The sequence below is a fragment of the Saimiri boliviensis genome, chromosome 5 (genome assembly GCF_048565385.1).
Source record: "Saimiri boliviensis isolate mSaiBol1 chromosome 5, mSaiBol1.pri, whole genome shotgun sequence".
NCBI lineage: Eukaryota > Metazoa > Chordata > Mammalia > Primates > Cebidae > Saimiri > Saimiri boliviensis.
In genome coordinates this window covers 109,024,076-109,041,635 of record NC_133453.1, presented here as the reverse complement: position 1 = coordinate 109,041,635, position 17,560 = coordinate 109,024,076, and the positions used below count along the sequence as shown (strand labels likewise).

The 17,560-nt window shown below is 40.6% G+C and overlaps 1 protein-coding gene across 1 annotated transcript in view; it reads right to left on the bottom strand.

Moving 5' to 3' along the window:
* Positions 1-17,276, bottom strand: part of MAP3K2 (mitogen-activated protein kinase kinase kinase 2) — an 80,812-nt gene extending 63,536 nt beyond the window's left edge. Inside the window, exon 1 of the mRNA XM_039479994.2 lies at positions 16,754-17,276. The gene's annotated coding sequence lies outside the window, so the exon portion shown is untranslated. The remainder of the gene's footprint in view (positions 1-16,753) is intronic.
* Positions 17,277-17,560: the final 284 nt, after the last annotated feature.

The following is a 17,560-nucleotide window of genomic DNA, read 5'->3' as shown; positions in this document are numbered from 1 at the left end:
TAAACAAAATTTATTTTATATACACTTAGGGGTTCCCCCAACTCCACTTAGTTCTCAACACTGAGAATGCTGGGGATTTTGTTTTAAATGTTTACAAATGTTTACAAACCTTATTTTTTTTCTACATTAGATTATTTTAAAGAGGAAAGGTAGCAATTTGAACAAATTTAGACTTAAAAAAAAATCTCAAATCTGCACCCCAACTGTTGACCCTGATACTGCTATCAGACATTAGAAAAAAAGCAACAACCCATAATTGGCTTACCAAAAACATCAGTCAACTGTTTATGGAGGATAATTAGCAATAATGGCTCTCCCTCTCTGTGCCATGTTTCCTCTATAAAATGGAGACAACTGTATCTACTCTACATGATTGTTAGAAGCTTTAAATATTATTTTAAAACACTTAGAACAATACCAGAGCACAATGAACATTGAAAAAAATAGCTAAAATAGCCAACAGTTCAGGATCTGAGCCCAATCCTGGGCAGAATCCACTTTTACACACTACAGTTGGACCTCCCTATCTGCACATTCTGCATGTGTGGATTCAACCAACTAGAGATCAAAAAAAATTTTAATAAAAAAAATAATGCATCAGTAAAAAAACAAACAAAAAAAAATGCAATGTAACAATTTACATAGCACTTACATTGTGGTAGGCATTACCAGTAATCAAGAGACAATTTAAAGTATACGGAAGCATGTGTGTAGGTCACATCCAGATACTACACCATTTTATATGAGAGACATGAGCATCTGGGGATTTTGTTATTTGTGGGAGTTGAGGTTCTGGAACCAATGCCCCACAGATACCAAGGGGCGACTGTATATTATGCTGCCTCTTATTGTTTTTCAACCAACATTTAACACATGCTTGCTGTGTGCCGCCAATATGCTTTCCTCACCAATCTTGATTTTTAAAATGACAAAAATGCTAAAATCTAAAAATTAAAAATCCTTCCAAAGTAAACAGAACTTTTACCTTAATACTTTATTAATATAATAAAACTATGACCAAGACTTCAGTCAAAATTAGGTCATATTGAAAAAATATTCATATTTTGTTGGTAGGTGTTTAACACTTTCTATTACAAAACTCCCCAATGATACCAAACATAGTACTTTTCACTCAGAATTCTGAAGTCAGCACATGGTGCTAGAAACCTCAAACTCCAACAAAAAACCCAAGACTAGCCAATTCTCTTAAAATCAATTCCTGTAATCCCCTTCATTCCATGCTTTGTAAAAATGTTATTTGTGTACCTGGTTGTCTTCATTATACAGGAAGATCCTCAAGGACAGGAAACATTACTTTTTAAAAATGTATTTACTTATTTATTTTAGAGATAGAGTCTCTGTCACCTAGCCTGCCTCGGGCAATCTTCCTACCTCATCCTCCTGAGTAGCTAGAACTACAACACACCACTATGCCTGGCTAACTTTTCAATTTTTAGTAGAGACGGGGTCTTGCTATGTTTGCCAGGCTGGTCTTGAATCCCTGGCCTCAAGTGATCCTCCTGTCTCAGCCTTCAAAGTACTGCTATTATAATCATGAGCCAGGAAACATTACTTAGGTATCACTGTATCTCCCACAGCACCTAACAGCACTTTGCACATAGCTAGCCTATTACCAAACATCTTAAATAAACAAATCACAAAACTGACTCTCCTTAAAACCATAACATATTAATATAGCACACATCTGTTTCAGTCAATCTAACCTATCTGTTTTTCTCAAAGGACTTGCTATTAATAGAGCCCTCTTCCTGGTCCTTGATTTCTGCTCATCCCTTGAATGACCATCTCCCTCTCCTCTTCAGTAAATCTTACTCCTAATTTGCATCTCAAAATAACTTATCCAGGAAACCATTCCAATAACCAAGAGCTGCAAACAGATAATCAAAAGCAGCAAAGAGTAGGAGTCAGTAGGTTCTGAACCGTACTATGAAATGCTGCATGTGCCTTACTGATAGCTACTTTTTGTCTCTGTGCTGTCTGAAATGCTTCCTTCTTTTTTTCTACTTGTCCAAACCATCTTTTAAGGGTCCAGCTTAAGCCCTCCCTGTCCTCTTCACCAGGTCATCTTTCCATCTACAAATGATAATGGAAAAGAATGATCATCTGTGGACTGCCAAGACGATGTGCTAGGCATTTCACACAGATTATCACCTAACCCTACCTACACTGGAATGACAGCACCTGCCATCTCTCCACTTACCCAGTCACCTTTTGGAAAGGATATTACATCATAGAAGAGTTTCCTAACTATTCCATATTCTCACATGTGCTCCCTGCCATTAGACTACAATAATCTCAAATACAGAAACTATGTCTTCTACTTTATTCTACACTCATCTTCTCTCTTCCCAGCAACAAGTAAAAACTGACTTCATCTTAGATTGGAGATCTCTTTCCAAAGACTAATAAGACATAGTATTGACTCACATTTTTCCCATTGGCTTCCATGTAATAATTTTCAAAGAACTTTTCCACAGAAAACACTGTCTCTGTGGGAGAGCCATTCACAAATACTTGTTTTTATCCTTCTGAGCATATGGAAAAATTGAATTTCCCCATCCTGTTTATATCCCAAGTATAGCCAAGAATCTTCCTTTGGCCAGAGCTGGTGGGTGCAAGTGGTGAATGTTTCTTTCAGGTAAAAAGCTTTAAAAGCCATATAGTCTGATATAGTCTCTTCTCCCTCTGTCCTAATTAACCAGTAATGTTCTGTACAATGGCTGCTCCCAAGTGAGATCCCAAAGTGGGACCCAAAGTAAGGATGGCAAAAATGAGCTGAGCCCCCAGCTGACCCTCAATTAATACATGGCATGAGCAAAACATACACCTTTTGTTGTTTTAAGCCACTGAGACATTGGGGTTTTTGTTCATAGCCTACTCAGAATGATAGAAAGTCTACAACTACTTAAATACCATGCTGATGCCGGGTGTGTGGTGGCTCATGCCTGCAATCCCAGCACTCTGGAAAGCTGAGGCAGGAGGATCACTTGAGCCCAGGATTTCAAGACCAGTCTGAGCAATACAGAGACCCTGTCTCTACAAAAGTTTAAAAATTAGTTGGGTGTACAAGTGTACTTGTAGTCCCAGCTACTCAGGAAGCTGAGGTGGGAGGATGGCTGGAGCCTGGGAGGTCAAGGCTGCAGTAAACAGTGATCCTGCCACTGCACTCCAGCCTGAATAAAATACAGGGAGATCCTGCCTCAAAAAGAAAAAAAAAAAAAGAAAGAGAGAGAAAGAGAGAAAGAGAGAAAGAGAGAGGAAGGGAGGGAGGGAGGGAAGGAAGGAAGGAAGGAAGGAAGGAAGGAAGGAAGGAAGGAAGGAAGGAAGGAAGGAAGCAAGGAAGGAAGGAAGGAAAAGAAAAAGAAATCGTACGGAAAATACCCAACGTTCACTCTATTCACTTCAAGAAATTGAAATAAATTATGGACATTAAACGCTCCCGTACTTTTACTTCTCCTAGAGATCAGAAAAATGAACCCACTTGTATGTTATTTAAAATAGACAAGTTTATTGTCATCCCACTGAAAAGGATATGTAATACAAATAAAGAAATAATTCAAGTTTACCCAAATATTTATCAGAACTCTAACTTAGCAATTATAAAAGATGTGTGATGAGAATGGTATCTAAATTTGAGTGGGTTTTTTTTTTTTAAAGTATATTGGCCCTACCCCCAGAAGATTCCAGTGCACATATTCATCACAGAATATATATTACAGTACATATATTTATCATAGAGAATAATGAATATAATGAGAATATGAGCAATGTGGAGGCAGCAGGAAGGTTAGAAACCTTTGCTCTAACTGGAAGAGCCACACAAAATCCCAACTGCACTATGTGACTCTGAGCCTTACCTGTAAAATCAGGAAAATATGATATACCATAGTTACCAAGATGCTTAAAAAAGTAATGTGAATTTTCTGGCACATAGCAGACAATCAAATATTACTTCTCCTCCCTCCTAAGATACAGTTTGAAATGTGTAAAAAATTGTATGATATCCTCAATGCCAGAAGATATGTCTTTATAAAACAGGAAGAGAAAGCCAAATGGGAGACCAGGCTGAGGTGCAAAACAAAGACAACATGAAAAAGGAAATAAATGAAATCTAGGACTGCCAAGATAATACAGATTCAACTGCAGAATAAAATACTTGCCCAGGAGCCAGAGGTTCCAATGAGCTGAGATCACATCACTGCCTTCCAGCCTGAACAACAGAGAGAACTTGTCTCAAAACAAACAACAAAAACTGTGACACAAATAATATTTTTAATAGATACTAGAGGGTATAAAGAAAAGAACTGCTGATGTGGCTACAGAGGTCAAACTTAAGAAGCTTTAGTAGAATGCAAAGATACCGAGAGAAGATGACAGACATGGAAAATGGAGATCTAAAAAACTACACGTCCTCAAGGAACCAGAACACAAAGAAAAACCAAAGGTACAAATTTTAAAAACTTGAAAGAGCTGAAACATAATTGAGTTTTTTTTGAGACGGAGTTTCGCTCTTGTTACCCAGGCTGGAGTGCAATTGTGCGATCTCGGCTCACCGCAACCTCCGCCTCCCAGGTTCAGCCAATTCTCCTGCCTCAGCCTCCTGAGTAGCTGGAATTACAGGCACGCGCAACCATGCCCAGCTAATTTTTTGTATTTTTAGTAGAGACGGAGTTTCACCATGTTGACCAGGATGGTCTCGATCTCTTGACCTCGTGATCTACCCGCCTCGGCCTCCCAAAGTGCTGGGATTACACAGGCTTGAGCCACCGCGCCCAGCCAGTGAGTTATTATTATGTAGCGCTGAATCTTTTGTTTAAATATCTGTATAATACTGTCTTTATTCTTTTTTTTTTTTTTTTTTTTTTTTTTTGAGATGGAGTCTTGCTCTTACGGCACAGGCTGAAGTGCAATGGCACGATCTTGGCTCACTACAACCTCCGACTCCTAGGTTCAAGAGATTCTCCTGCCTCAGCCTTCTGAACAGCTACAATTAAAGGCACCTGCCACCACGCCCAGCTAATTTTTGTATGTTTAATAAAGACAGGGTTTTGCCATGTTGGCCAGGCTGGTCTTGAACTCCTGACCTTGTGATCTACCCACCTCAGCCTCCCAAAGTGCTGGGATTACAAGTGTAAGCCACTGTGCCCAGCCAATATCTGTATAATACTTTCATATACTAAGAGATACTAGAAGGCAAGACAACACTATTTTATCTTCTCTAACATCCTTAAGAAACTAAATTGGCAAATTAACCAACACTATCCATTCTAATAAATTACTGAACATTTACCACTAGTTAAGCTTTTTATCAAACCTACTGGTTTATGCTCCCATCAACTTACCAGAAATTATATTTATATACTAGTTATCATAATTTATAGTTTATAACATATAGTATGTTATAAAATTCTGATTAAATATTACATAAATCAATGAAACTGTAAATATGAAGAGTTGCTTCTATAAAAATGAAGCTAAATATTTAGAAAGACTCAACAGTTAGTTAACAAAAAAACTGTTAAATCAGGTATAATATAGGTGAATCAACTGTAACAGTCCAGGAGGAAAAATCATACATCTCTAGATGGAGCATATATGCAGACTGCTTTACATCTCTCTATATATTTTTTGTTTGTTTGTTTTCTGGGTTTTTCTGTTTCTGAGATGGAGTCTCACTCTGTTACCCAGAATGAAAAGCAGTAGCATGATCACTCCTCACTGTAGCCTTGACGTCTCAGGCTCAAGCAATCCTCCCACCAGCCTTTGGCATAGCTGGAACTACTGGCGTATGCCACTGTGCCTGGCTAATTTTTTGGGGTTTTGTTTGAAGAGACACCTAGGCTGGTCTCCCAACTCCTGGGCTCAAGCAATCCACCCATCTTGGCCTCCCAAAGGGCTGGGATTACACGCATGAGCCATGGTGCCCGGCCTCTATGTATTCTTAAACAAAACAAAATATTTAAGGTAAAATATATCATTTTAATTCCCTTTACATTAATAACTTTAAAATTTAATAAATACTACCTCCCAATCACATTAGAGAGCTTCTTTGTACATCAAAATAGACACAATCTATGTGGATGAGAGATTTTTACAATAACTGGTAATGTTTTTGGAACACTTTACTATATGCTAGGCATTGTCCTAAACATATTACCTCATTTAAACCTCATTAAAAAAAAAAAAAACAAAAAAAAAACCTATGAGTAAGACATTATACCCCAATTTTACAGAGAAGTGGGACTTAGAAAGGTTAAACAGTGGAGCTGAGACTCACATTCAGGTCTAAATCCCAAGCTCATAGTCTTAGCTATGCACTACTTTTATTTTCTTTATCTTGTCTATATTTTTAAGTTTTTTCAATACACATTATAAGCACATGACTGTGCTTATGTTATTGTATTGTATTGTATTGTATTGTACAGTTAATGTATAAGGTTTGTTAACTTAGTTGAACTGTTGATGACTCTTCAAGGCCTTCTGGAAATACCATCCTCACTCTGGTACATAGTAGGTACTCAATGAATTACACAGTAATTTCAAAACAAAACTTCTCTAAATCATCATTGATTTTGGGAGGCATCACCTTTTAAGTAACCTTACAGCACTACAAAAGGAGATCCCTGCTGTCTGCACTGTGCTACGTGTTGGAGCACCCAACAACAAAACACCGCCTCTGTCCTTGATGAGCTAACTTACTACTGAAGGACACAGCGATGATTACAGTGCAATGTGACAAGTACAATGGTAGAGGCAAGTGTGCACAGAGTGCTCTAGGAGCATTCTCAATAACAATAAGGGGACCTAACTTGAGAACGATCCAAAGAATGCTGACAAAATATGTTATTCTTTTAATTTGTCATTATTAAAGTCCACACTAAATGACTAACCACACAAATGGGAAAAAAAATTACCTTCAGAAAAAATTCCAAAGTTTATAAACCTCATAGTGCTTTTAAAATGTATGGTACTACAAACAAGTAACCGTTGAGCACTTGTAACAAAAGCCATATGCTAGTTACAGCAGGAAATTTAAAGATTCTATCCCTCGGCCAGGCGCGGTGGCTCAAGCCTGTAATCCCAGCACTTTGGGAGACCGAGGCGGGCGGATCATGGGGTCGAGAGATCGAGACCATCCTGGTCAACATGGCGAAACCCCGTCTCTACTAAAAATACAAAAAATTAGCTGGGCATGGTGGTGCGTGCCTGTAATCCGAGCTACTCAGGAAGCTGAGGCAGGAGAATTGCCTGAACCCAGGAGGCGGAGGTTGCCGTGAGCCGAGATCGCGCCATTGCACTCCAGCCTGGGTAACAAGAGCGGAAACTCCGTCTCAAAAAGAAAAAAAGATTCTATCCCTATCCTCCTACCGGTTGAGAATACAAGGTATAAACAACAACAACAACAAAGTAGGAGTTAAGACCTAATGCTAACTCTTTAAGAGTTAAGTAACAATAAAAGCAACAATACAAGAAATACTACAAAGCAGCTATGTGATTAACTACCAAGAGAAATATAGTCAACCAACGTTCCAAATAAATCCCAGGGATATACAAGACAAAAGACAAAATTAACGTTTATTGTTAAGTGTGTGTAGATATAGCTATACAGATATATCTCACACAACACTTTCAGAATAAAAGATATTTTATTTCCCTATGTATGATTCATCCCGATTGACAAGAGATGTGTAGTAAAACTTCATGTAAACTGTTTCATTAATTAAATCATATTTTTAATGAGACAATGTGCTACTTAAGAAAATCCTGTTATGAAACCTTCTTTAAAACAATCACCTACTAAGTGTTGGTTAATTAGTGAGTTGAGAAATAAACTCAACTTTGTATTACATACACTTGATTTGCTTATACCTGGCTTCAGAAAAAATGTGGTTCACTTCTAAACTTAACCAACATACCTCATTATCAGAAATTCATTCTTTACTCATAATGTTTACTAATGCAATCACAATGAAGTAAGAACAGGCAGTAAAGTTTAAAAATTTATCATTCTTTTTGTCCTGATTTTTGATACAGGGTCTTGCTATGTTGCCCAGGATACCTTCCAACTCCTGGGCTCAAGGGATCCTCCCACCTCAGCCTCCTGAGTAGCTGAGGCATGTACCACACAGCCCAGCTCAAAAAATTATAATTCTTGAACCTCAACTAATGGTAAGAATGATCTTCTGACTCTCAATCCAGTGCTCCTGCCATTTTATCAGAATATAGACAATTTTCCCGAAATGTATTTTAGTAGTCCCACCCTTCCTTTATATTTCTGGCTATTCCTGCGTAGTAGATGTTATCTAAGAAATATTTAAATGCCTTCTTAAGAGTACATAAGACCAGCATTGAGTTATTCCCATTTTTCTCACGCCAGGTTTCTTATAAAAGTCGTAACAAAGGATATTTTGAATTCTTTGTTAAAATCTTTAAAATCCACAAAATCAAGATTCTGATTAAACTAGGTGATAGGATATTTTTTAATTCTTGTGATTTGTTTCCATCAAACATTTATTAACCAACAAACATTTATTAACACTGAAATGTAAAAGCCTGACGAAGATCAGCAAAAGATACTACAACTATCAGGTAAGATACTACAGCTATCACTGTAGAACAAGCTATCACTACAGTACTAATTTATCATGCCACAGATTACTTGCTGACTGCAGTGGGAAAATGTACCTCACTTTACTCCCCTCAAAGAACCGATTCAACTTAGCATCACAAATAATGGTACTGCACAGTGTACATCTCCTAATGGGAGGCATATAAAATATATACAATCACGTATTAGGTATTCTTGCCCAAAATGTTTAAATTAAAACTAACCAACCCTTTAAACCTAGTTTAAGCTTCACAGGAACAAGCTAAACAACCTTATGAGGGGGGAAAAAATCTGACAAATCAAGAATATGAGTCCCTTTAGAAGACAAACTGTCTTATAAAAAATCATTGTCATTTTTAAAGTGGGGAAGAGGTGAGGCTACTCTAGATTAGAAGAGGTCAAAAAGACTTAACTAAATGCAATGAATAAACTTTGATGGGATCCTGATTTGGTGCGTATGGGTACAAACCAAAATGACAATTCAGTATGAATGAGATGTAAATATGGATATTAGAGTATACTAAAGAATTATCACACCTAAGAAAAGTAAAAATACCGGCATTTTGGTTATGTAAGAAAATGTCCTTAACTTTAGGGGATGCATGTGACATGTTTAGGGGTAAAATGTCATAATGTCCATAGCTTAGTTTCAAATGGTTCAGCTGAAAATATATTTCATTTTATTGTGCTTCATTTTATTCTGCTTCAGTTTTTTTTTTTTTTTTAATATCTGGAAGTGTTTATTTCTCCTTTATTTTTGAAATATGTAGTTCCAGGGTCTAGAATTTCAGGTTGATAGTTCTTTTCTTTCAGTAGAGGTACACCCTGCTTCATTTCATTTTTTATTGTGCTTCACAATAATGTGTTTTCTTACAAACTGAAAGTCTGTGGCAACCCTGCATCATGCAAGTCTATTGGCACCATTATTCAAAGCACTCTGCTCACTTTGTATATCTGTTTTGTATTTCAGTCAGTCTTGAAATATTTCAACCTTTTTCACTGTTGTATCTGCTATGGTGATCTGTGATCAGTATTTGTGATGTTACTATTGTAATTGTTTTGGGGTGCCACAAGCCATGCCAATATAAGGCAATGAATCGAATAGATGTTGGTGTGCTCTGTTCCACCATCCAGTTCTCATCCCCCTCTTTCCCTCTCCTTGGGTCTCCCTATTACCTGAAACACAAAAATATTGAAAGTAGGCCAATTAATAACTTTATATTGGCCTCTAAGTTTTCAAGTGAAAGGAAGACTCACACATCTCCCACTTTAAATCAAAAGCTAGGAATGATTAAGATTCATACACGAGGCATGTCAAATGATAGGAAAGCGAAACAGCCTTATTGTCGATACAGATAAAGTATTACTAGTATGGATAGAAGATCAAACCAGCCACAACATTTCCTTAAACCAAAGCCCAATCCAGAGCAAGGCCCTAACGCTCTCCAATTTTATGAAAGCTGAGAGAAGGAAGGAAACTGCAGAAGAAAAGCTGGAAGCTGGCAGAGGACAGTTCATGAAGTTTAAGGAAGCTACCTCCGTAACACAAAAGTGCAAGGTGAAGCAGCAAGTACTGATGTGGAAGGTGCAGCAAGTTATCTAGAAGATCTAACTGATGAAGGTGTCTACACTAAATAGCAGATTTTCAGTGGCAATGAAACAGCCTTCTATTAAAAGATGGCAGCACCTGGGACTTTCACAGCTAGAGAAGAGAAATCAGTGCCTGGCTTCAAAGCTTCAAAGGCAGGCCTGATTCTCTTGTTAAGGGTAATGCAGCTGATGACTTTAAGCTGAACCCAGTGTTCATTTACCACTCTGAGATTAGGGTCCTTAAAAATTATACAGAACCTAGTCTGCCTATACTATAGAAATCGAACAACAAAAACTGGATGACTGACAGCATATCTGTTTATAGCGTGCTTTAATGAATATTTTAAGCCCACTGTTGAGACCTACTGCTCAAAAATAAGGATTCCTTTTGCTTATTGACAATGCACCTAGCCACCCAAGAGCTCTGATGAAGATGGACAAAATTAATGTTGTTTTCACGCCTGCTAACACAACATTCATATTGCAGTCATAGATTAAGGAGTCACTTCAACTTTCAAGTCTTTGTGTGTATGTACAAATACTTATTTTAAAGTCCTAGGAACAGTGACATTCCAATAGCCACCCAGCACACCCACTGTTCTGATCTGTTAAAAAATTGTTTCCATTTGGATTTGTATAAATTTATTGGGTACAAGTATAATTTTGTTACATGCATAGACTGCGTAGTGGTGAAGTTAGAGCTTTTAGGGTATCTATCACCCAAATAAAGTACATTATACCCATTAAGTAATTTCTCATTATCCACCCCCTGTCCAACGTGGTGAAACCCCATCTCTACTAAAAATACAAAAAAAATTAGCCAAGCATGGTGGCATGCACCTGTAATCCCAGCTACTTGGGAGGCTGAACCAGGAAGATGGAGGTTGCAGTGAGCTAAGATCGTGCCTCTGCACTCCAGCTTGGGCAACAGAGTGAGACTCTGTCTGGAAAAAAAAAAAAAAAAAAAAAAAGAGGCCAGGCGCGGTTGCTCATGCCTATAAACCAAGCACTTTGGAGGCCAAGGCGGGCAGATCACCGGAGGTCGGGAGTTCAAGACCAGCCCAACCAACATGGTGAAACCCTGTCTTTAAAAAAAAAAAAGAAAAATGTCTGTTCATGTCCTTTGCCCATGTTTTAACGGGATTATGATTTTTTTTATCATTAATTTTTTAGTTGAGTTCCTTGTAAATTCTGGATGTTAGTCCCCATTGGATGTATAGTCTGCAAATACTTTCTTCTACTCTGCAGGCTGTCTGTTGACTCTGCTATTACCTTTGCTGTACAGAAGCTTTTTAGTTCAACTAAGTCCCATCTGTCTATTTTTGTTTTTGTTGCCTGTGCTTTTGAGGTTTTAGTCACAACTTCTTTGCCTAGACCAATGGCCAGAAGAGTTTTCCCTAGGTTTTCTTTTAGTAGTTTGATAACTTCACATCTTAAAGTCCTTAGTCCAACTGGAGATTATTTTTACATATGGTGAGACATAAGGGTTCAGTTTCATTCTTCCACATGTGGCAATCCAATTTTCCCAGCACCATAGTTAAGGAAGGCGTCCTTTCCCCATTCTGTCTTCTTGTCATCTTTGTTAAAGATCAGTTAATTGTAAATCTGTGGCTTTATTTCCAGGTTCTCTATTCCATTCCACTGATCGATATGGCTGTTTTTATACCAGTACCATACTGTTTTGGTTATTATAACCTTGTGGTATAATTTAAAGTCAGGTAATGTGGTGCCTCCAGCTTTGTTCCTTTTGCTTAGGATTGCTTTGGCTATTTGGGCTTTTTAGTTTTGCATGAATTTTAGGATTGTATTTGCTAATTCTGTAAAGAATGATGTTGGTTGGTTGGTTGCTTTTGACACAGAGTCTCATTCTGTTGCCCAGGATGAAGTTCAGTAGCACGATACTGGCTCACTGCAGCCTCTGTCTCTCGGGTTCAAGCAATTCTCCTGCCTCAGCCTCCTAAGTAGCTGGGACTACTGCCACCACATCCCGCTAATTTTTGTATTTTTAGTAGAGACAGGGTTTCACCATGTTGGCCAGGCTGGTCTCGAACTCCTGACCTCTGGTGATCCACCTGCCTTGGCCTCCCAAAGTGCTGAGATTACAGGCCTGAGTCACTGCACCCAGGTGATATTGGTAATTTGATAATCCATAGATTGTTTTGGATCGTGTATTAGGCCATTCCTGCATTGCTCTAAAGAAATACATTGGGCTGGATAATTTATAAAGAAAAGAGGTTTAATTGGTTCAGCAGGCTGTACAGGAAGCATGCTACTGGCACCTGCTTGGCCTCTGGTGAGGCCTCAGAGAACTTTTACTCATGACAGAAGGCAAAGTGGGAGCAAGGACATCACTTGGCAAGAGCAGGAGCAAGAGAGAGAGTGGAGAGATGCCACACACAACCAGATCTCACATTAATTTGTTCATCACCAAGGAGATGGCACTGAGCCAATCATGAGGGACCCACCCCCCATGATCCAGTTACTTCCCACCAGGCCCCACCAGGGATTACATTTCAACATGAGATTTGAAGGGGACAAATATCCAAACCATATCAAGTTGTATAGCCATTTTGACAAAACTGATTCTTCCAATCAATGAGCATGGCATGTTTTTCCATTTGTCTGTGTCATCTAGAATTTGTTACATTAGTGCTTTGTAGTTCTTCTTACAGAGATCTGTCACTTCCTTGGTTAAATACATTTCTAGGTGGATTTCGTCTTTTTTTAAAAGATTGCTTTATTGATTTGGTTTTCAATTGGATCACTATTAGTGTACAAAAATGTTGCTCGTTTTTGTACACTGATTTTGTATTGACACTTTACTGAATTGCCAAATTTAAGAGGTTTTTGGTGGCAGCTTTACGTTTTTCTAAGTATAAGCAAGATCATGTCATCAGGGAACAGGGGTATTTTGACCTTTCCAATTTGGATACTTTCATCAAGTCTTATTAATTTAAGAAATACAGCTAGGCACAGTGGCTCATGCCTGTAATCTCAACACTTTGGGAGGCCAAGGTGGGAGGACCATATGAGGCCAAGAGTTTGCAAACAGCCTGAGCAACATAGTGAGATGCTAACTCTAAAAATGAAAATAAAAAATTAGGCTAGCCTGAACCAGGTTCAGATGTTCTTTTAGCATTTTTTGGCAATAAAGAATTTTAATTTATATACTTTTTAAAAGAATGTCATTGCATACTTTAATAGACTACAGTATATTGTAAACATAACTTTACATGCACTGTGAAGCTAAAAAAAGAAAAAAAAAAGAAATATATTTTGTAAGGCTGTAACTACCATAGAGAGTGATCAGATTCTTCTGATAGATCTGAGCAAACTAAATTGAAACCCTTCTGGAAAGGATTCATAATTTTAGATGCTATTAAGAACACTGATGATTCATGGGAGGAGGTCAAAACATCAACATTGATGGGAATTTGAAAGAAGCTGATTCCAGCCTTCATGGATGACTTTGAGGGGTTCGAGACTGCAGATGTGATGGAAACAGCAAAAGAACTACAACTGGAAGTGGAGCTAAAACTTGAATGGATAAGAAGTTGCTTCTTATGGATGAGGAAACAAAGTCACTTTTTTTTTTCTTTTTTTTTTTGAGACAGGGTCTTGCTCTGTTGCCCAGGCTGGAATGCAGTGTCACAGCTCACTGTAGCCCTGATCTCCTTGGCTCAACAATCCTCCTGCTTCAGCTTCCCCAACTACCACGAGCAGCTAACTTTTGAGGGTTTTTTTGGTTTTTTGTTTGTTTGTTTATTTTGAGACAGAATTTCGCTCTTGTTACCCAGGCTGGAGTGCAATGGCGCGATATCAGCTCACTGCAACCTCCAGCTCCTGGGTTCAAGCAATTCTCCTGCCTCAGCCTCCCGAGTAGCTGGGACTACAGGTGCACGCCACCATGCCCAGCTAATTTTTGTATTTTTAGTAGAGACAGGGTTTCACCATGTTGACCAGGATGGTCTCGATCTCTTGACCTCATGATCCACCCACCTCGGCCTCCCAAAGTGCTGGGATTATAGGCGTGAGCCACCGCACCCGGCCAACTTTTGTATTTTTTTAATGGGATTTTGCCATGTTGCCCAGGCTGTTCTTGAATTGCTTGGTGCAAGCAATCCTCCTGCCACAGCCTCCCAAACTGCTGGGATTATAAGCGTGACCCCATTACGCCTGGCCAGAAAGTGGCTTCTTGAAATGGAGTCTAATCCTAGTGAAGATGCTGTGAATATTATTGAAGGGGTAACAAACAGCATCACATGCTAGAGTGAAATCTTTCATGAAAGGAAGAGTCCATTGATGCAGCAAACTTCACTAATGTCTTCTTTTAAGAAATTGCCTCAGTCATACCAAACTTCAACCACCACCCTTATCAACCACCCTTACTAGTCAGCAGCCATCAACATGGAGGCAAGACCCTCCACCAGCAAAAAGATTACAACTCTCTAAAGGCTCAAATGCTCTTTAGCAATTTTTAGCAATAAATAATTTTTAATTAAAGTATACATTTCTTTTAGACATAATGCCATTGCACACAACAGACTAAAGTATATTGCAAACGTAACTTTATATGCAATGTGAAACTAAAAAATTTGTGTGACTCACTTCATTTGCTTTATTGCAGTGGTCTGGAACCAAAAGCCACACTCTCTCTAAGGTATGCCTGTACATGTACTTATAGATAAACCAAATATGGCAAGATATCAACAAATGTTTAATCTAGAGGGTCATCATACAAGTGTTCTACTATTACCAAATTTTCTGTATGCTTGAAATTGTTTGACAATAAAAAGTGGGAGGTGGGGCAAATAGCTCTACAGGAAAAGAGCAAATCAACCTGAAATCAATGCTGTAGGAAATGTGGAGTACCAAACATGACTTTATTTTAATACAGCACCTATTAGTTTACCGCTTGGGTACAAATAAAGTAAATGAGAAACAAAAGCTCAACTTAAAACATTACTTAAAAGATTCAGTCTCTAATGCGATTCAATCATTTAAGATAAGCCTTTAACAGCTAGTTTCTCAGAACAGGCACATAGATAACCATTCTATAATGACTCAACATACACTTATATTTTAACCAAACAACAAATCAATCTGTAAAGCATCCACATGTTAACTTTGTAATTTCACCTTTTCTCTACAGAGACTGCAAGACCACAAATTTTCTTCAACCTGATAATACACTAGGAAAATAACAGACTAGCATAACTGGGCATCAATAGACTTCTTAAACATTTGCAATTATGCATAAAGTTTCAATTACTCAATGGAATGTATCAACTGTTTTTCTGTACAGAGCTCTGGCTCCTTTTTCCCCTGACCATAGAAAAAACCCCAAAAACCCATGCTAAAATGAGAATTTTCGGTTGCCTTACAAACACTGATTAGTAGCACTCCATATAAATGAAAAAGAATCACACCACCAAACTTTCTACGATATTCTACACATTAAAATTTCACACTGAACTAAAAAATATTGCATAAGACAATGCACAAATCACTAAATTGCCACATAATCCAGCAACAAATTTTGCAAGAAGGGAATCTCAAGCAAATAACCCACTGTGAGTTCCCTTTAGCCATCAAGGACAAACTACAAAAGTCAATCTGTAACTTTTCAACATTTATGCAGTTTCACCAAGTGTATTTCTTTTTTGTAAGAGAGCAAATTTTTTTCTGTACAGTACTAGTGCATAGAAAGTAAAGGTATCTGAAGCCATCTTTTTATTTTTATTTTTAAAGCCAAAGAAATGATTTGGCAAAAGACAACGAAGAGCCTACGTTAGGGAAAAGTAAACTGTATCTGCCAATGTGTTTCGAATTTTTCCCATTAAAGAAACTGCCCAGTTAGTCTCATTTTCTTCACGCATTTATTTTTACAAGACGAGAAATAGCCTTACAAAAAGCCATCCGCATATTCGAACCAAGCCTTCCTGGATTACTAGCTTCATGACCAAACGCCTGAATGTCTCTGAGCCTCAAAGTCTTCGGCTGTAAAATGGGGCAATAGACCCACTCCATTGGGCTGGGAAGATGAAGAGAGAGAATGCACAACTGCCGGGCACAGACTAACAGCACCGTAAGTGCTGCCTAAATATTCCGTAAAGAGAAAAGGGGAAAACAACCTTAAATCATTTCTGCTTCATCCCAACACCAACTGCATCCTACCTTCTAAAACCTCTGCAGGGTACGTGTCTGACACTAACAGCCCAGCAGCCTACCTCGCGCTGACCTGGGCTTCAGAACGGGCTGCAGGGGGCCCAAGGTCCACCCTCCCGGAGCCAGGCAATCACCGGCCAAACCTCCGCCCGCCGAGCGGCGCTTAGGCCGCCGCCAGCCCCCTCCCGGCCCCCAGCCCGCGGCCCCGACACACAGACACACAAGACAGACACACACACACACACACACACACACACACACCCCCAGCCCGCGGCCCCGACACACAGACACACGAGACACACACACACACACAGACACACACACACACACACACACACACGGGCGCGCACGCACACACGCACGTACCGGCTGCTCCGCAGGGACGTAGAGAGCCGCAGGCCCAAGGAGGGGCCGCCCCCGCCGAACCCGCCCTCCACCCCCGCGCGGCCTGTCACCGTGGCCCGGTCGGGGGCGGCCGCTGGGCCCCCGGGCGCCGGCGGGGCGCGCGAGGAGTCCGGCACGGGCCGGGGAGCCAGGCCCGTCCCTCTTTCACATGAAGCCCGGGCCGAACGGGGTGGCGAGCGCGTGAATCCTCACGGCCGGCCAGGTCCTCCCGGCGCTCCTCGGTGCTTCTCGCTGCTGCAACCCCGAGGCCCGCGGGGAGCGGGGCAGGAAAGGAGAAAGCCGCGGGCCCGCGCGGCCAGAGACCGTAGAAGAGGCGGGAGTGGCGACTCCGCGGACAGGGGCGCCAAGCGCACCGGTCGTCGTCCTCGTCGCCGCCGCGGGCCGTGCGCCCCTCGAACGCTGCGCCCAGCGGCCGCAGCACCCTCGTCAGGCGCCGCCGCTGAGGGCAGGCAGCCCGGCCGCCACTACACACGGACCCGTGACGTCGGGCGTAGAGCGGCGCACGTCATGGCCGCTCGCTCGTGCACGCGCCCCCCTCCGCCCGCCGGGATGGAACCCGCCGCGGCCGCGCGCCCGGCCGAGGGGAGTGGATCGGCGCCTGCGCAGAGGCCCGCTACGCCCACACACACTCCCCGGCCCCCCGCCGGCCGGCCGGCTCGGGGATTCCCAGTCCTGGCTCCGCCCCGGCCTCGGCCCGCCCCTGGCCCCGGGCAGCCTGCGCTGTTTCGCGGGCGCGGCGCACGAGTACAGGGATTGTCTGCAGCCTGC